The 20,411-nt window shown below is 38.7% G+C and overlaps 1 protein-coding gene across 3 annotated transcripts in view; it reads right to left on the reverse strand.

The window, feature by feature from the left end:
* KMT2E (lysine methyltransferase 2E (inactive)) overlaps positions 1–7,528 on the reverse strand; it is a 98,367-nt gene extending 90,839 nt beyond the window's left edge. For all 3 annotated transcript variants that reach the window (XM_068550416.1, XM_068550417.1, XM_068550415.1), the window contains exon 1: positions 7,194–7,528. The gene's annotated coding sequence lies outside the window, so the exon portion shown is untranslated. The remainder of the gene's footprint in view (positions 1–7,193) is intronic.
* Between the last annotated feature and the right edge of the window lie 12,883 nt (positions 7,529–20,411).

The raw sequence follows: 20,411 nt of genomic DNA on the forward strand, positions 1-20,411 counted from the left end.
AAATTTCCTGAATTTAACCACTCTGGTTACCTAAGAAAAGATGCTTGTTCTTAGGAAATGCATACTTAAGTATTAAGGGCTCTAAGAGGGCATGATGTATGCAATATACTCTCAAATGGTTCAGAATTTTTTTTTTATACATACAGAGAGAACAGTACATAGTGACAAAATGTTAAAAATCAGGGGAGCTGGGTGAAGGATATAAGGCAAGTTTATACCATTCATGTAACTTGTCTGGAAGTTTGAAATTATTACAAAATAAAAAATTAACACCCAAAAAAAAACCCTGTTTTTTTGGGAACGTTGGTCAACATTCATATATATTTATATTTATATATAAATATATAAATATATATATATATATATATATATACCATATTTGCATTTTTAAGTTAAAAAATAGAATCATCATTTGATATTAATTATTTAGTTTTAGAGGCCCTCTAAGGTGTATCTGAGTATCTGCGGAAAAAAGGCAATTATTTTCAGATGAATTAGAGGTGTTTTTCTTTTGCTCTCCGTCCAAGGAAACTACCCCCCCCACACACACACACTCATACCTTAAATACTCACCCCACTACCATCTCCTTAACCAGTCACAGCTAATTAGAGGGATCAAGATGGAGAATACTGGTTCTCTGACACCTTGCCAATTCCTGTGAGGCCCAACTGCACTTTTTCAAATAAGTTCTGTGAGATTTCCCTACAGCCTTATAACAAATCTGTTACTTCAGCTAGTTGGAGCTGATTTCTGTTCCTTGCATCCAAACAAATCCTAAAACAGTAGGCTTTTGAGAAATAGAAACAAATGGTGCAAGGGAAACAGTAGCTACTCAAATCAATCTTTTGTCTGTGCCTCAAAAATAGTGTTTAGGTAGGGGTTTAATGCTAAAATGCAATAAGGCTGTGCCAAATTCAACCAATTATGCAGCTTCATTTAAAGAGAAAAGCAAATAATTCCAAAAGGAACAATCTTACTTTCTCAATAATTACTATGTATCAGACCAACCGCAGACCCTGCATCCCGCCCATCAATTTATGGCTACTAAAGTATCTTCCCATCTTGGGACCCCCCTGGTGGGGTAGTGGTTAAAAATCCGCCTGCCAACGCAGGGGACACAGGTTTGATCCCTGGTCCAAAAAAATACCACATGCTGCATAGCAACTAAGCCCATTCGCCCCAACTACTGAGCCTGTGCTCTAGAACCCACGAGCCACAACTACTGAGCCCACGTACGCCTAGAGCCCGTGCTCTGCAACAAGAGAAGCCACCGCAATGAGAAGTGCACACACAGCAACGAAGGGTAGAGAAAGCCCGCACATAACAAAGAAGACCCAACGCACCAAAAACAAATAAATGAATTAATTTTTTTAAAATGTTATAAAAAAAAAAACTTCCCATCTTTTGCCACATGATTAAAGATGAAATGGGTTTTCAAATTCCTGAAACTTGTCTTTCTTTAAATGACATACAAAATAAGATAAGAGGAATGCAAGAGGTCTCTCTGTAAAATCAAAAATAGAAACTATGACCTCATTATTAGTCTGTGACATAAGAAAAAGTATTAGAAGGGCATATCTTTCTCACAGATAGTCTCCTGATATGTGAACTTTTGAAAAAACAAACCTGTGTTTTCCGGACAATATCTTAAGTGATGATGGTTAATTTCCACCACATTCCTCACTTTTTGCCAAAAACCATTGACACTAGGCTTTACCTAATTCTTACACCAAACAGTGAGAAAAATGGAAAACATATAGCTCTAAAGTTTAAACTTATTTAGTTTAAATTAATTTATCACGGTAAATTTTGTTAAAGTCTTTAAATAAAAATTATGTTTTAAGTACTTTTTGAAAATAAAACTCAAGATTAAAAAAAAATTTTAATTTTCTGGTCTCAGATAAAATGTTAGATAACATAATTATGTGAACTTGAAATTATCTTATAAATGCCACAAACCAAAACTAACTCAATCCCACTGTTACATTACTTAGCTTCTGCTACAGGCTCAGACCTTAAATGCTGCACCCGTGTTGGTTGTAACACAGGTGTGATTACTCAATATTATCTTTCTCAATAATAAACCTCAGGACCAAGAATGTTTATACATTTGGATTAACTCTAAACTGCGCAATCATCTAAGAGTTAGTAGAAAATTATCTCTTCTCCAGTTGTATAAAGAAAGCTGTACTTATCATTTTGTATCTCATGTTGATCTGTATACAGGTCCTTCCTTAAACCCAGATTTCACATTTGAGATAGTTTTAAAATGCAAAAATATGTATTTTAATTAAAAATGATGGACAAGTAATTATTTACTCATTAAATTATAAATTATTTACTCATTAAAAGGCATTATGTCTGTTTTGATGGCATCTTAATGCAACACACCAAAGAAGAAATCTGTGACTGACCTGTTGCCTGGAAAATGTCCAAAGTCCCTAAAAGCTTAAATAGTTTTGGTAAATAACCAAATGAGATTTTCAATAAAGGTGTAAAATTTACCTAACAATACAAACATGGCTTTCCTACACAATTTAAAATAAAATTTGATTTATGAGCTATCCACAAGAACGGAATTGATATCAAGCAAAAATACATATCAAGTGAAATATAAAACTATCTTCTTGATTCTGATTTAAGTAAAAAGCGTCCTGGTTACCAATGGTTAATAAAAACCTCTCATATTCTTAAAGATACAAGTATGATCTAATTAACCTAGCCTGAGTCACTACCATTTGATTTTTACTGTGGCACGCATCATAAGTGCTCACAATAACAGAAAACAATTTCTTTTGGTCAACTACCTCTTTACAAAATACTCATCCTTAAATTGCAATGGCAAGACTGTTACCATTAAATACTGTCTACTTCAAAATTTTAGTGCACTAAAAACAATTTTCAACCACAAGTATTGCTCTTCCATATTAAATAAATTTTTAGGTAATACAAAAATATTTTTTCGTTCAATATTAAGGAAAAAAATGAGGCTACTCCCAACATTATTACAAAAGAGGCAGTAAAAAAGAGATAGTAAGCCACTCCAATTTTAAACCCAGCCTACAAACTGAGTAACATTTACACAGCAATATCTCAAATAGTCTCTGTCTTGTTATTTTGCCAGTCAACACAAAAAATAATTTTATCACAAAGTAAAAATAATTCTATATTCAACATTAAAAAGTAAGTCTCACAGAATACATGTATTTAACATTTATTCTCACACATGACAAGGAACAGTCCCTGATCACCCTGAATATCTGAGATGTAAATGTGTTCACTTAACAAAAGCTTTAAATTGAACACAAAATTGGGCACCTACTATCTGCTAAGAATGAATCCTTTGGAGATAGAAGCTATTATATATTATCAAAATTTTTTTAAAAAATAAACATAATGTCTCTTAAGAAGATTCCATACTAATATTCCTTAAGCAGTTTTTTGATAGCTCTTCAAAGTCCTGTTGATTTTGTACAATACTTTAAACACACAATGGTAGTACACATTTTAAGTCCCAGTAGTAACTTCCAGAAAAGAAGAGCTGTTAGGATTTACAAAATACACTTTAAAAAATAAAACCATAACCTTCTTTAAGAGTTTGATGCATAAAAATGGGTATTATTATTCTTAGAAATAAGAAACCAATTTAATAAGTTCTAATTTCACTAAGACCACTACAGTATATATTGAGAGGAAGAGTTTCTCCTAACTTATTAATTCGCTTTTTGCCTCACTTCCTCATTTTTAGATTCAAGAAATCCTAGAGCTTACTGCGGTATATATGGTAAAAATTCTCCGGCTGGAAGCAGTGAGGAAAACAGACAAGGCAAAATTGTAGAAGAGTTATCAGAGACCTAAAGAGTTGAAGAGAAATGAGAAGTCCTGTAAAGGTTCTAAACTTAATTGAGATCGAAGGGATCCTGCAACTTACACTGACAACAAAAGGGAAGCATGATCAAAATGTGGTCTCTAAAATTTGCTCTCCAATTACATTATGATTTTCTACAAATCCACTTAAACAGATAAACAACTAATCCCTCAAATTCAGCTATTCTAAGAACAAAGACCATTTGACTAGTTTTGCCCCAAGGCACCAAATGTTTCAAAACTCTCTGGGAACAAAAATTATGCCTCACCTTTTAATAAATTTGCCTTGACAATCCAAAACATAGATAGTCAATTGGGGTATACATGAATAAAAAGCAAACATTTACAACCATGTTTTTTATAAAGTGCAATATACAAAAAATAAATAAAAAGCCAGACTCACTTTATAGGAACCAAAAACATATCAATATAAACAAAAAGAAACAAACAAACCCCAAAGCAATGAAGCAGGCCAGTATGAAGAAAGCTTGTACGAGTGAAGGCAGCTTTTCTTATAATTTCTAACTTGATATTGTTTGAAGCCAAATAAATCCAAATGCCTTATAAGTCTAGATGTGATCAAGGTCAAGCTCAACAAAAACATGGGTATAAACAGTGTTCCCTCCTCTGGCTATATAAACCAAGTTTTCCCAAGAGTATACTAATTACCTACATTAGATAGTAAGTTTAAAGTACCAACCTTCTGAACCACAGATCTTAACCACTTAGTCTATAAAATAAATGTACAATCTTTACACAGCAGTTAAGGATCTGAATTATATGATCAGTCAGAGCATATTACAAATGAGTACTGACCCCAAATCCCTACACAAACTCTTCCACCACCCACCAACACTTCATCTTATAAAATATTTCAAAGATTCTAAGTAAAGTTGTATGCTCAGTCTTCCATGATAAAACTCCCTAAGCCAGTAACTTCTACTATTATTTTGTAAATTAGAAATTTTTCATCAGTCTAATTCATATATGAACTTCATAAATCTCTTATTCCACTGTAAGTATTTTAGAGCAGAATTTACAATGAAATAAGAGAATCCTGAAAGGGTGTATCCTCTCCAACCTTTTTAAGTACTACTGGATTGAAAGGCACTCATCTTCCTGTTGCTCCACAATCAGAATGGTCATTAAATGCCATTAATAGCCCACTCTTAGCTCACTGCTTACTTCAGGCCAAAAAAGATCAACTTCCCACTGTAGAGATGAATTCTAATCATTCACACTTAAAAAAATAAAGTTAAATGACGTCATTTAATTTTCTGCCCCAATCTGTAAGATTTTTAAAATAGTATAAAATGGATTCAAAACCCTATTATGATATGGCTTTTATTTAAAGTCTATTAAAACAGACTAAATTCCACATCCCATAATGGGTAAATAAATGGGCATGTTTGGGAAGGAAAAATATCAAGAGCTAGAGCCTTACTTTTTTACTTACATAATTATAACAGAATGCTGTAAGACAACTGTAAGGCAGCAAAGCATGGAGCTCCACTTTATCAAATACACAGTCAACTTACAAAATTCCTAAGGAATGCTTAAATATATGGGGAAAATGGATGCAAAATATAATAGTGAGAAGAACAAGCATCTCCACACCCAGTGAAGTAACAGGTTTAGGCTTGTTTGTACAGCTCCCTAAAAATTTGAAAGATTACAAAAACCAAAATTCACAAAATTGGTCAAAAGTTGGATGGGAAACGTTCCACTCTAGACTAAAATGTCTAATCATACAAAATAGGTTGTACTTACACCCTTACTAAACATTTTAATTTACTTTGGCTTATTGAATAAAAGACGCTTTGGATTAAACGAAACAAAAACTATTATTAGCCCCCAAATAATTTTTTTAATATGTAAGAGCACCTGGCCTCACTACTGAAATGTCTATTAAAAACACCTGAGTGTTTTTAGTTTTTCAAAAGTGGTGTCATTTTATTTGCCTCTCAGGAAAAACCCATAAAATTAATCAACTAAGACACAGCATTGTAATTTGCAGTAAAATCAACACATCTCCGTAAACGGTTTGGGGAAGAAAAAAAGCCCAGCCTTTTCATGTAAACATAATAAGCCTGTAATATGCTGCAGACAAACGCACTGCAAGGGGTGTGGAGGACCCGAGCTGATTAGATTACCACAACATCAGCCTGGGGCCGCCATTTTTAGAATCTGTAAAGGACAAAAGAGGGAAATTTCACTTTTTACTGCCCATCTCGGAGATTAAAGGAAAAAATGGACTGTTTTCCAATTAGGTATTGATGTCTCCAGCCCAGAGTTGAATGCACGTCACTTAATTCTCTCCAAGGTCTCCAGAACTCCAAACACCTTACGTTATTCACATCTCTAAAAAGGGGGGAAACAGGCAAAACGGGGTTTACTCTATAGCTAACTCTAGCCATTTCCCTTTGCCTTGAAACTGCACCGTTCTTAAGACAGAGTCTAGCAAGAACGGATCTCTACGGAGCTAAGGCCGGTGGAAGAGAGCCCTCCGGATTGTTTTCTCTCTCCCCCTCCCCCGTTTAGCACAGTGAACCGTTTGTTTCTCTTCTGTGTCTGCTGCCACAGTGTTTGTGCCAATCCCTTGGTCAAAATCAGCTTTCCTGAAATGTGCCATATTGTGGCTTCTAAGCCTCCGCTACAGTAAAGGACGGCGATAATGCAAGAGGAGGGGGGGAGGAGACTGAGAAGACTGGGTACTGGGGTGACCACCTCAGGGGCGGTTTTACCCTCTCCCGGGGAGGATGAGGAGCTGTCTCGTTCCTCCACAAAGGGAGATACCCAGGGCGTTCTTTCCACCCCCTTCGTATTTATGAGAAAATTAAACCAGAGACTGCCAGGCGAGAAATGGAAGCAGCAGAAGAAAATGGGGCCTAGACGGGTTCCCAGCACCTGAACGAGATGCGGTAGAGGACAGGGAGAGCTGGCAGCTCCTGGGACCACTTCGACACAAACCCTACTTACAGTCACAAGCCTCCCTCCTCACCCAAGCGGCCCTAACCCGCTGCCAGCGAGGAGCGCGCCCCCTCCCTAACTCCCACTCTCAAGGGGGTTTAACTGCCAGTTTCCCCTTCCCCAACCCTAAAACCCGCCATAATGCTCCCTTTCTAGGGACAGAGAGGAGAAAGGATAAATTCGATTCAAACAACCAACGTCTTGCCCCCGCCAAGACACCTGAGCCAACGTCGACCCCACCCCCACCCCCACCCCCGCCAGAAGGATAAAGATGAGAAAGCCCCCTGCCCCTGGAAACACACGTCCCTCCACCCCGCAAACCCCATGAACTCCCAAGGAGACGACAGGCACTGACCTGTGATGTTCACACACCAGACACCCGAACCCCGTTATATGCTCGACCCCCAAGGAGTCTGTCCACACCTCCGCGGTCGGACGACCCCCCGACAGCAGCCACTGCGGACTCAGGACCCGGCTCCACACACCCCCTCCCCAAACAGCAGCGCGCAGCCTCTTCACCAGCAACCGAGGAGTAAGGGAGGGGGCACCGAGACAGTCAACAGGAACGCAGAGGCGACGGCGAGGCTGCTCAAGAGTGTCTATGCCCCCTCTGTTGCCGCTCCCGAACTCAGGCACCGTCTCCGACTCGGCCCCCTGCGCCCGCTCAGTGTCACTGCCTCTCGCTCTGGGAAAATGGCGGCTGACGGCGGCGGCGGCCGCGGCGGCGGCGGCGGCGGCGGCGGCCGCGGCGGCGGCGGCAAGTGCACGGGGTCCGCCCGCCCCGCTCCGCAGGGGCAGAGGGGGAGGGGACGAAGCTGTCCGCCGCCATTTTGCTTGTGGGCTGCCGCCCGCCGTTACCTCTCCACCGCGGCTAGAAGACAGCCAACTGGAGGCAGAGCGGTGGACAGAATCTCCGTCTATTTCACAACAGATGCATTCAACAATTCACCGAAGGTTTGGGAAAGTTTCGGTATTTGATGGGATTGGTTCTTTATCCCCTTTCCCTGAGTAGCCCTCATGTCTGGATATCGGTGAGCTTGGGCGCGCCACTACTGGGTGGAAGGATAATAATTGGAGGCCCTGGAAAGACACCCCCCCCCCCAATGCACTTTCTCCCACTCCCAAAACCACCTCAGCCCTGGTCTGCCCTTCTCCCTCCCCCTCCTCAGTCTGGCCTCTAGCGCGGGATGAACTCGGTTGGGGTGTCACTCGACGCCCACTAGGGGCTGAGGCGGTTCCAGTGCGCAGGCTCCGAGCACCGGATAAAAGCGGAGCTGGCGAGTCCAGCGCCGTCTCGATGGAGGAGCGAGAAACGGAAGAGGTCGGGGGGAGAAGCAGCAGGAAAAATACAGCCACCGTCAGCGCCGCCTCCCTGCCACCGTGTATCGGGGTAAAAAGCTGCCGTTGCCGTCGGTGCAGTTGCCGTCTGTGCCTCCTACTTTGGCCCCAGGGAAGGATTTCCCCGCCGGCGGGACAATGTGCGGGGAGGGGAGCGGGAATTCCTTTATGCGGCGGTGATTAAACGAGGGAGGGTCAGAGAGACGGTTATCTCGAAGAACAAAGGGGCAGGCCAAAGAATAAAGGGTTTCCCCAGTAAAATGACACGGTGATTGCGGCTCCTGTTTTCGGGGTCTTTCCTCGAAATGGCGGTTTCCGTCTTCTAGCTCCACAGCCTCCCGAAGCGCTTGGTAAGCGGAGTGGGGAGAGGCAGAGGCGGTCCGTGCAGCCAATCAGTGCCTGAGGTGTTCTGCCGGGCGTGTCGTGATTGGCTAGCGGTGACCTCATGCTGCAGCAGGGGGTGGGGCCAGAGCCGTCGGGGGAGGCTGTTGCAGAGACAGAGCAGTGACGATGGTGATCTTTGCTGCTGCGGCCGATATGGAACCCAAGCGGTGGCGAAGGGAATCTCAAGGCTTTTCCTTGACTATTTTCTCCTGTCCCTGCGCGAGGTGAGGGCCCCGGCTCGGCCTCTGCGAAACTTCGGGGTGCTGGCGTGGATGAGGAGACACAAATTCTCCCATGATTTTAGTAACTGCGTCAGGGCAAGATGGCGCTGGGTCTCCTTGGGGCGCGGGGGGAGAGGCACGTCCACCGCCGCCGCAGCGCATGTGACCGGGCTGCATTCCTGTGGGGTTTGGCTCAGACCCAGGTTGGGGCGGGGGAGGGGAAAGGGCTGGGGCGGAGGAGACTGTGGTGCGGTCGGCGTCGGCCGCCTGAAGAGGAACAGTTTACTGTTGAGGGCGCTTCTCCTCCCTCATAGTGCGTAACAGCTGCGGCTCCTTGGGAAAAGCCCCCGGAGGGACGCTCCTTAGGGGGTGTGACGGCTGTTGGTGGAGGGGACGGTTTGGCGCCCTATTTTCTTATCTGCCTTTCTCCTTGCGAGGTGTATTTACGTAAGGTGGCTGGTCCCTAATGTGGGAGTCGGAATCAACCGTGAGTCCCGAAGGGCCACTGGACTGAGTAAAAAGGAGAGTCTAGCTCCTGGGCCACAGCGCCGAGGAGTATTGATTATTTTCTGAGAAAACGTAAAGTTTCTCAGATCCGAATGGCAAAATATTCCCTAAGTTTGGAAATAAGTGTAAAAGGCGTGATAATACCCGGGAACACTTTTAGTTACCTAAAAGAAGAAACCAAGGAGTATATCATCTGAAGTTTGAGGGGCCCTCTTCAAACTTGTTTTTTCCGTCTGTATTTACTTTCTTCCCGTTTTCTCCCTTTTTGTATATTCTACAAGAATGTGAAATCTTATCAGTGGATTTGTTTTTTTTAATTTAGACGTGATTAGTAATACAGAATAAAAGTTGCCAGTGTTGTACATGAAGTTGTAAGGCTGTTTTCAATACTCTTAGTCTTTTTTCTGTCGCCCTCTTACTGTGGTTTTTAAAAATAAAAGATGAAATTATAATCACTTTTGGTAAATATTATTAACATTCCTGCACCAGTATGAAATACTAAAGCGTACCTCTATAAATCACTTTTGTATAAGTATGAATTTTAATTTTAGTATTTGGAACCTTGGTAGGTGAAGATCTCCAGCAGCTCAGAAGTTCTTATTGTCAATATTGGCAGATTCAGTAAGAAAGACTAATTTTGTTTTTTTTGTCTTCCCACTTGGCCAAAGTAATAGCCATTAACTGAACTAGATAAGATTTAAAAGGGCTTCTCTCCTTGGGTGGTGGTGAGTGAGAGCTGGGAGTTATTCAAGAAAGACTTCTCCACCTAAAACCTGACTTGCTTTTTGACTGAACACCTATATTTGGTGCTTGGAGGAAATGCTTGTTGGACCTGAAAAGATGAGTTAACCTGGAGTCAAGGTTGCGCTGTTTCCTTTAGTCTTAGTTGTAGACTTGGTAGTTTGAAAACATTTAAGTTTTAATATTTATTTTAAGTACTACAAAGATTTTAAAGTTCAAAACTTTTTTGTGTGTTCTGTGAATATAAATTGGGCATTTTGCCTATAAGAATTCTTGAATAATTTCAGGGGTCTATTATGTGTAAGTAACGACTCCCTTACCCTTATAGCAGTTTTCTTACGGCTTAGAAAAGAGGAACTAAATATGAAGTCAGTAGATTTAAAGGCAATTTTCAGAAGGTTCTAACTTCACTGTGCCTTAATAAGGAAAAAAGGCCATATTGCAAGATAATGGAAACAAATCCTTGTTTTGTTTTGTACTTTTAAGTAGCTTGGGTCCTCATTGTTCCTAATTGCCAAACCCATGAACCTCTTGAGCTCTATTTTTTCTTTACTTTCCTGTGGCATTTAAAATACTAGCAGTTACTTCTTATCTTTGTCTGTCTTCTTGCATTATATTAATATGTTCTCCTTAGACAATTTCCTTTGTGTCTGTTTTCTAATGAAACACCCAAATTTTCATCTCAGAGCTGCAGATGCAATGTTTAGGTTTACCAGGGGCCACAGGCTTCCTGAACTCATAAAAATATTATGCTTGGTACTTTATTCCAAACTGTAAAATCAACAACAACAAAAAAACCCGTCTTTTGACCACCAGAGTTTTGAGAAGAGGTAGAGGGTTGATGAGGCTCAGCGGCAGGGTTTCCTCCCCTTTCACATGTGAGATGGGGTGGGGAGGCAGCTGATGGGACAGCCATTGTGCTGCCCCGCGAAAGGATGGGAAGACAACTGGCCTTAGTATTTTTCAACATCCATGTTTCTCACATCTAGCAGACATTTTAACCTACAAACTTCAACAGTATACAAACACCAGTTATTATTTGGGTTTATAGTTCCTTGATGTATTCGGGGTTTATCAAGTTATGTAGTATTGCTTGCTGTGATACTAGAGGATCCAATAAGTTGTGCCCTTGTATTTTTGTCACTTTTCCTGTTGTCATTTATGTGTCACCGTGCCAGCCACATGTGTTTTATGTATTATAAGGTTGGCATTCCAGTAATAGGGCTTATTAAAATTGTATGTAAAATGAAGCTCTGCAGTAAATCAAATTTGGGCTTTTGGCATAAACATTGATAACCCTTTTGTCTGCTCTTAAAGTTTTGGGGGGGATTTTTGAATAGTCACTGTCTATCTTTTGACATACTTGCTGAAACAATTCAAAGTAAAAAAAAAATACTCAGAATTACATGTGACTTTCACTGGATTTTGTTTTTATATAAAACTTTCCTCTGCCCCACCCCACCCCTGACTTCAGTGGCCTTTAAATGTAGAATGAAAAGATTTATATCTGAGAACTGTTTGAGTTGAAACCATTAAATATACCTTAAAATGTTATGGTTAAACAGCATTACAGCCTGTTTAGTTTAACTTCCTGAAAAAAATAAAATGCCATCTCTCGTTCTTCCTGGGCAAGGTGTTAACACAAAACCTAAAATGCATATTTGTAAATGGTGGTCAAAAAAACTTTCCAAGGTGTGGATACCTTGAGTCAACTTGATTATTTTTCTTAAGGAGAGGTAATAAGTTTGTTCCTAAGTATCTAAAAACCATTTTGAAAATACCTGCCCTCTGCTATCCAAAAAGATCAGGTCCATAGTCTCTTCCCTGTTGAGTGTTTACGTTTAGTTCAAGTTTGAAACATCTGTAAGTACGGGATTTCACCTGGACACTAGAAAAACTAATAGTATTCTGCTTCTGCCTAAATGAAGCAGATAGGAAGTAGCAAAAACTTACAGATTTCACCATTCTCTGGAGTGGTCCAAGAAAAGTATTTTATGCCATTTTTTCCTTCAATGCTTATGTTTGCCATAAACTCTGCATACTTCAATGCTTATCTTGCACTTGTATTTCTGACAAAAGAAAAGTGGGTTTGGGGTTTTTTTGTTTCTCCTTTATTGTATGCACGCCACAAAACAGAAAAGGCCATGGTCAACATTGTCTTTTTGAGGTACAGAATATACCTTCAATAAACAGCTATCTTTTATATGGTGTTGGTCCTAATAAATTGGTTATGGACCCAGGGAAAATGGTATTTCATACAACTGAAAGCAAGTTAAATTATGTAGCAATTTATTCTTAGAGATTATATCACTTTAATATTTTTTTTTGGTGTCACTTTAATATTTTTTATCCTCAAAAGTATTTACTTTTAAAGGTATCCCTCCCAAAGTATATTAGTATTTGTGTCTTAGACTTAAAACTATATTCTGGTTTTCCCTCTCCAGTTTCTTTGTTCCTGGGACAGATTGGAACTCCAGCTCTAATTTCAGTCAAATAATTTGCATTCCTACCATATTTAAGATACCTGGAACATAATTCTTAGCTGTTAACGTTTTTCAGTTAGGTTAACAAGATAAACTACTCAGTAGTTTACAAAAATCCTTTGAAAAATTAGATGGCTGAGAGGAGATACTCTGCCCATAACTTCAGAGGTCAAGGGTTCACTTGTGCCAGCTATAGACTTTAAATGTCTAAAAGTTAACTAGTTCCCTTTCTCCGCAAACAGCCTTTTAAGTAAGTTTTATCTTACGGAATAAGGAAAGACTATATGCAATTATTTGCATTTATAACATTTTGTGAAAGTCTTGTATTCTTATATGCTCCAGGTGTGGGTGGTCTTATATAACCTATAGCAGTTGATTCCTTAGAGTATAACTTTTTAAAATACCATGGTTTATATGCTAATACCCTTTGCTAGTTGCTACTCCTGTCCTGCCTGTTTTCATTAGTTGCTTTCCTCTGCTTCTTAATTGTTGCTATTTCCCAGTGTTGTGACCCCAGCCACTTTTTCACCAGTTATATTAATCAATTCCCACACCTTTACCTATTGATGACTCCAGAATTTATCATCTCTGAACCCAATTGGAACTACTAAATATCTTACCTGTCCCTTAGGTACTTCAAACTAAAATTCAAAACTGAGCTATTTTTTCTTTTAAACTTCTTTTGTTTCCCTTTTTTGTTTGTTTATTTATTTTTTTGTTCTCCCCTTCTAGGTAAACTTATATAATCAAACATCTTTCCAAACAATTTTTTTTGCTTAAAACACTCAATTAATTCATCACATTTGAGGATCAAGTTAGAACACACCCTATGATATGTAGGCTCGTTCATCTGTCTCCTGCTCATGAGCCTCATGGATCACCACTAAAGTTAAAATGACCCGTCTACATAGCTGCTCTTTTTATCTCCAGAAAACGAGACATTCCCTTTTCTTTGTTAATTCTGTATCTATCACATTGTCACGTTCATGTTCCTCTTTTCTGTTAGTTTTTGAGATATTGGTAGACAGTGTCTCGTCTTTGTAGCTAAAGTGCAAACTTCCTGGCATGTAATAGGCACTCAGTTTTGTTGTACACATAACGTAATATGCTTTGATGCTAAGTGCCTGAAAATTTCTCGATAGCATGTGTTTTTGTTAATAATAGCAACTCAGTTGGATATATAAATGGATGCAAAATGCTCTGGTTGATTCCATACCATCATGTTACAAAACTTTGGGTTTGTTTCCCCCGCCCCATGTAACACCTATTTTGCCAGTGGTGTTAGCCCTCTAATCTGGTTTCTGCCACCTGGTTCTCTTCACTTAAATATTTTACCTGTTATTAATTCTACTCTATTAATTTATAACCTAGTTTGGGATTAAGCCATGTAGGTATGTACTGTAAGCATTCAGCCAGGAACCCCAGTTAACAGGTAATGTGCTTTGTAGAAGAAACCAAATTTTTGAACTAGGAGGCAAAATGTGGATTTCAATAATGGATGGGGTGGGGACAGTGAAACACAGTGTATTTGCCGTCAGCATGGCTTTATGTGCAAAGGCATAGAACAGGAATAGAAAAAACATGTTCTAAGTATAAGAAACCCGTTTGACTAGTCTTGCATGAAGTACATTGAGAGATGAGACAGGAAAAGAAGCTGGATTACAACCAGATTTCATTTTTTTTTTTAAATCTAGAGTCCTTTTGCCAATGAAGCTCAAGCCATTTATTCTCTTTTTTTTTTTTCTTTTTTTCCTCTTTTATTTTGAGGAAGTAGTCTCAAATCAAAGAGGGAAATGACTGGCTTAAGTTGCACAGTAGGTTTGGCACCCAGATATTGCTAAAACGTCAACTCAAGTCTTGACGTTTTAACTTTTATGCTGAGAATCCATGTAGCACAGGCAACCTGTGTTTATACCTATATAGCAAAAGCCAGAACTTATAATTTTCTTGCTACATCAGGAAGTACGTCTTTTTTTTCTTTTTGGCCGCGCCATGCAGCTTGTGGGATCTTAGTTCCCCAACCAGGGATTGAACCTGGGCCCGTGGCAGTGAGAGCGCAGACTCCTAACCACTGCACTGCCAGGGAATTCCCAGAAAACATATCTTGATTCCTTCCTTATTAAAATGCTAGGCTCCCAAAAACTTTTATTAAAATGCTTCAAATTTCAGGTTAGCATTTTTGTTCATGTTTGTACATCTTAAATTCATTATGCCCATGCAAAATGCATTTTTAATGGCTTTTAGAACATGTGTGAACATTTGGCAGTCAGAAGAAATGATAGAATTTAAGGGTTTTTTTAGGTGATGTGTAAGCCCTCGTTTCAGCACGTAAGGTATTGTCAAATATGGTACTGTATTGGTCTTACAGCTGTTTCTGAAGGTTGTTCTTGTGCTACCTTGAAGAATGAGCCCTCCAAGGCTCCGACAGTTGCACATTTTGAAAAACAAAGCTTGACTTATACTGCTTGTATATCAAGGGTCTGATTTGTAGTTTGTGCTTAAAACTGTTTTGTTTTGTTAGAGACTAACATTTTAGATACCAAAGTCATAATTGTAAATGTCCACAGATAGCTAAACGTCAGAAGACGCTAGGAATGAATACCATTTATACAGTCATCCCTTGGTATCCGTGGGGCAAGGATATGGAGGGGCAATTGTACTTAGTGTATTTCAGCTGAGCTTGCATTACCTTTGCCTTATGGTGTGTCTTACAGAAATTACTTTTTAGTGATAGAAGAGACTTAATTTTGATTTAGGCTTTTAACAAATGAGGAAATTAATATCCATCAAGATCACTTGGTTTTAAGTACTTTATTTTCCTAGGTATGATCAAATTTGATGATATTTTCTTTTTTCCTTCATTTTTATATGAATCCAGTCACCTAATCAAGGCTTATGTTAAATAGGTCATTCGTGTTTGTTTCAGTACTTTATGTATCCTGTGTCTTGCTCTCCTAGGTGATCATTAACATAGAGTAAGCACCTAATTTTTGGTTCCCATTCTTACTGGCTCCCCATTTTTTCCACCCCTATACTCTACAGACTTCCCTCTTGATTAATAACTATACAATTTCTATATATATATATATATAACAATGTATACTTTTCAAATATATGTGTATCAAAGTGTTTTTAATTTGTTATTCTTACCTCTGTAGGCAGTAATTAGTTCTATTTAACTAACAAATCAAACTTTGGTATTATTGAAGCACTCAGCGTCTGTAAAGATGACCAGAGGTTAGCATAGTTAAATTGAGGGGGAGATTAAGACTTTCTTAAATGTTACTCATATTAAGCTACAAAGTAAACTGACCTTAAATTGCAGTTAGGTAGTAGATTACTTCCTAATCATAGCTTTAGGTCCAAATAGCCTCTCTGAAATTAAAAACAAAACAGAAAACATTGGAAGTAGTAGAGGTTTATGTCATGAAAATCAAAATTTCATGATTATGAGACTTTAGTAGCTGTGGCATAGTTATTTCTTTGTATCCCTGCCTTTTTTCTATCAGCCAAATGGTCATTATCAAATTATGTTCAAGGATAAGGACTAAATTCTGAGAGGAGTTTAATCGGAGGCCTAGTTCAAAGTGTAATTTTTTTAAGGTAAACTCTTTAAACACATGGTTAAGTTTTCTGTACCAGGTGCTTAGTAAAATCATTTATTTGTGGAAGAGAAGCAGCTGCTTGGTTTTCTATGCATAAACTCCCCCAGCCCTTGCCATCATGTATTCCAAAAATAATAGTAATAAACAATATTAGGTTATGTCTTCCATTTTTAAAACTGTGAAACAAGTCATATGTTCCCCTTGGAATAAATTTTCCATTTGTAAATAAATCGTTTTTCCTTGCGATGCATTTTTGTGAAATAACTATAATTTGTGTGAAAATTAAAATATAATTCTGAAATATGAATTAGCAAAGTAAAATGAACCAGATTACAAAATCAAGTCATGAGGTAAGGCTTAGGAAGATGGAAAGAGGACAGTTAAGCATTCATATATACATTTTAAATCTCTTTGGAAAGGAATTCTCATTGAAAAGAATATCTTCATAGCAGTCACAAAATTTGGTATTTTAGAACTCAGTAATTACAGCCAGACCAGCAAAGTTCTTAAAACTTGGGGCCCCAGAATGTTCAGGTGAAGGTAAATGTGTAGGGTACTGGTCCTCTTTAGATTGAGGGAGTAGGAAGAGTTTTGACATCACAGGCTATTTTGACTTAAAGCATGAACTTGAAAGTAGTTTCATTTTTTATAGTTTGATTATTCATTCCCTTGCAGCCTCTCCCTCTCACTGGCAGAACTTATTTCCTTGCTTGCTCATTCTGTTACTGTGCATCAAAGAGGCATTGTGTACCAGAAGTCTTTAAGCTACTGGGAAGAAGGGTACTTATAAGAACCGGGTAATCGTTAATCATAATAAACAGTCTGTCGAGGTGCATGGGTAACTCCCTGATATATTAGTAGCAGTCAGCAACTAGATAGCTTCCCAACAAGCGGGTTAGATTTGTTCCTTCTAAATCAAGGACTTCTGCTTCATAATCTAGGTCTTGTGTCTCATACGAGCCTTTATAATATAGAATGGTTAAGGTGGGAAAGGCTCACACTATATATCCCTGGAATACAGAGCCATTGTTTTGACTTCAAGGATTTAGGAGAAATCGAACAATGTGTGTCCATAGATAATCTACGATACGAGTCAACAAAGCTAAATAATTATTCTGTAGGGTTTTTTGGTAGAATGTAGCAATCCAGTATGTAGGAGAGGCAAACTAAAAAGAAATAGTTGGGAGGGGTTTAGACCTAATCAAATACATTGGTTCCTAGACTTTGGGATTTCTTGAATGAATCAAATGATAAACATGGAAACCAATATAGTTACTATTTTTAGTTCTCTAAACAGCAACACCATATCCTTGGTTTTAAAAAACGGGTGTTAACAGCAAATAAGGACATAGTCTCATAATTTAAAAAATTAAATTATTTTGAAAAACCTGCTACATTGTTCTTATTCTCATTTTCCTGTGGAATAATGAAAAATTATCCAGAATTCATTTTAGATTGTTATTTGTGAATCATTCATGTATCTCAACTCTCATTTAAATTGTGACAAGTCAGTCTTAGATGAATGTGCAAAAGGCTTATAAATTTTCAACAGAATCTGTTTAAATTAGGATATGTCCATGAATACAGCCATTAAAATTATTTTTAAAGAATCATTTCAGGGCTTCCCTGGTGGCGCAGTGGTTGAGAGTCTGCCTGCCAATGCAGGGGACACGGGTTCGAGCCCTGGTCTGGGAAGATCCCACATGCCGCGGAGCAACTAGGCCCGTGAGCCACAATTACTGAGCCTGCGCGTCTGGAGCCTGTGCTCCGCAACAAGAGAGGCCGCGATAGTGAGAGGCCCGCGCACCGCGATGAAGAGTGGCCCCCGCTCGCCACAACTAGAGAAAGCCCTCGCACAGAAACGAAGACCCAACACAGCCAAAAATAAATAAATTTAAATAAATAAATTAATTAATTAAAAAAAAAATCATTTCAGGGCATCGCATACTACAAAGAAATGGTAACAAAAATATGAAAAACAGATTACAATTTGTAGGGCTTTTGTATATTGTGTTTGCTTTCATAGAAATGAGGGTAAAGGAAGTAAAGTACAATGGTTTCACTGGTTCCCTCTGGGTTGTAGGCATACAGATGGATTTTCTACAACAGACAAGTATTACCAGAAAGCATTTTTTTTAAAGTTCTAGTTTGTAATGATAAGGCAAAATGCTTGGATATTATTTTTTTAAATGGGATGCAAACAGTATGGTCTACAACTTGTCAGAACCCAGGAACCATCCTCAGTTCTTTAATACTTTGTGTCTGTTATGTTCCTAAGTAATGTCCATTCTGAGTTTTTATTTCTTGGTCTGACCCCCCTTGTCTTCATGACCATTGCCACTTTAGTTCAGGCCTGGCATAGAGTAGTCAGTTGCCCTGAATATTTGCCAAATAAATGAGTCTTTATATATAAGTATGCAGTGATGTAGCTTACTCTGCTTTAATCTTGCCCCTTCTAATCCATCTGTCATCCTTCAAAGTGATTTTACTAAAATGTGAATCTGATTTTACTTGAAATGCTTTTAATGGAGTCCATGCTCCTTAGACTGGCATAAAGGAAGGCCCTCTTATTTGTTGTCTCCTGCCTTTTTTTCCAATCAGAGATCCAGTTGCTGCTCCTTTTGCTTCGACCCACATTACTGCTTTCAGTTCCCTAAACTTACCTTGCTCTCTCAGACCTCCTTTCTTTTTGTTATTACCTTTTCACGGAATCCCCCTACTCTGCCCCTTGTGAATGCATCCTTCAGTTCAAATGTTTTTCCTCTTTGAAGCTTTCTCTGGTGCTCTTCCAAGAAGTCTATTGTTATTTATAATTCCATGTACCTTTTACTCAGTTCTGTTATAGCAGTTTGTTGTATTGGTTGGCCAAAAAGTTTGTTTGGGTTTTTCCGTAACGTCTTACGAAAAACCTGAATGAACTTTTGGGCCAACCCAAATTATTTAGAATCTCCTCACCCTGCTAGAATGTGAGCCCCTGAAGGGCAGTGTTTACTTTGCATTATCTCTCAGATAAATGCATACAGCCTGCATTAATTCCCAGGACATAGTAAGTGCTCAAATAAATGTTTTAATTAATTAGGTCTCTTCTCGTTCTGGGGTGAGTATGAGTCTGCAAAATAGTAATAGCTCTTGAACTTTGTGAAGAGAAGGAAAGAGGGTTAGAGATGTATTTTTGTAGTTAAAAGTTAGGAAACCTAAAATTGATGATTTGTGCCCAAGAGCAAAGCCACTCTATTCTAGGGGGGCAAAAAAAGAAAATAATTGAACATCAATTAGTCTTTGAAAGACTAACAATCCCAAGTGAAGCATATCCTAGTACTTTTCTCTGTCCATTGCAGATAAAAGCCTCCTCTCAAAAAAAAGTGTTAAATTGTGTTGAGAAAATTGAAAATTCCTATCCATCCTCTGGTGTTTGGTTATAAGTTCTTATTTTTCAGGTTTAATCTGCCTTTCCAAACCATGATGATAATAATAAAAAAATAACTGTACAGGTACTTTAACTTAATTACATTAGAGAAGAGAACCTTCCCACTGCTAACTTTTCTAAACAGTTCAGCAACCCTGTTAACAGGATGGAAGTTCAGGGCTAGATTCTGGTAGCTCATTCAGAGGAATAGCTATGGTCCCACAGATACGGATGGAGATCATAGATGCTTACCCCAATATGCAGCAACAAGCCTAGGGACTAACATCCCAAAATGGCATAGTAAAAACACATGTTCATCTCTGCACAGAAAGATACTTAGTCTAAATTCTTAATAGTTTACAATCAACAGATGATGTTGATGCCCATTTTTATAAAGCTGAATCCATTAATGCACTAACCAATCCCTTCCACAACACAAGCAATTTTATATTCTTCAGGTTTGGCACTAAGTTAAAAATCACTCCTAAGATTTGTAACATAAAATAAGTTGATATGTTCTGTTACACAGGCACCAACATTTCTTTTCCAAAGTGTTAGTTGAAAGTACTACATAAAGAACTGGTAGAAATATCACACATTTAATTCTCAAGGCAGAACTTAGTTGGTCTTGCATTTCTAACAACTTAATTGATTTTTCATTGAAGGCAAATTCTTAATGCCCAGGGTTATAGTCGTGGCTACAAAGCCTTTTTAAAAAAAAAAAAAAAAAAATCCACTTTTAAAAATTAGTTTCCCTACTACAGGCATGTTGAACTGCTGCAGGTCGGTAGTTCCCAAGCCAGTTTGACTACCATAATTATCTGGGAAGCTTGTTAACTATACATTCCAGGGCTCCACCCAGAGTTCCCCCAAACAAGATGTTACGTA

Source organism: Eschrichtius robustus, chromosome 8, assembly GCF_028021215.1.
Source record: "Eschrichtius robustus isolate mEscRob2 chromosome 8, mEscRob2.pri, whole genome shotgun sequence".
NCBI classification, from domain to species: domain Eukaryota; kingdom Metazoa; phylum Chordata; class Mammalia; order Artiodactyla; family Eschrichtiidae; genus Eschrichtius; species Eschrichtius robustus.